The sequence below is a fragment of the Penaeus monodon genome, chromosome 21 (assembly GCF_015228065.2).
Source record: "Penaeus monodon isolate SGIC_2016 chromosome 21, NSTDA_Pmon_1, whole genome shotgun sequence".
NCBI lineage: Eukaryota > Metazoa > Arthropoda > Malacostraca > Decapoda > Penaeidae > Penaeus > Penaeus monodon.
In genome coordinates this window covers 3,073,629-3,073,925 of record NC_051406.1, presented here as the reverse complement: position 1 = coordinate 3,073,925, position 297 = coordinate 3,073,629, and positions in this window count along the sequence as shown.

The following is a 297-nucleotide window of genomic DNA, read 5'->3' as shown; positions in this document are numbered from 1 at the left end:
CCAGTTACGCATTTCTATGATTAATCTATCACAGATCCGCTCACGTGAATACCTAATGACACATGCAAAGCAAATCTTCAAAACCGATTTTATTTAAAATTTTACGCTTAGCTGTAAAATCCCATCTTCTCATTACGCAAACATGATTCATATTCCTTTACGAAATGATAAAAAGATCCATTGATTTCCCACCTAATGGATAGGATGTTCATTTGCTGGAAAGACCCTTCTGGAACATTCTTTTGCAAAATACATCACGTGACCATGGATAACACCTGCTTCTGGATGTGTGCCGCG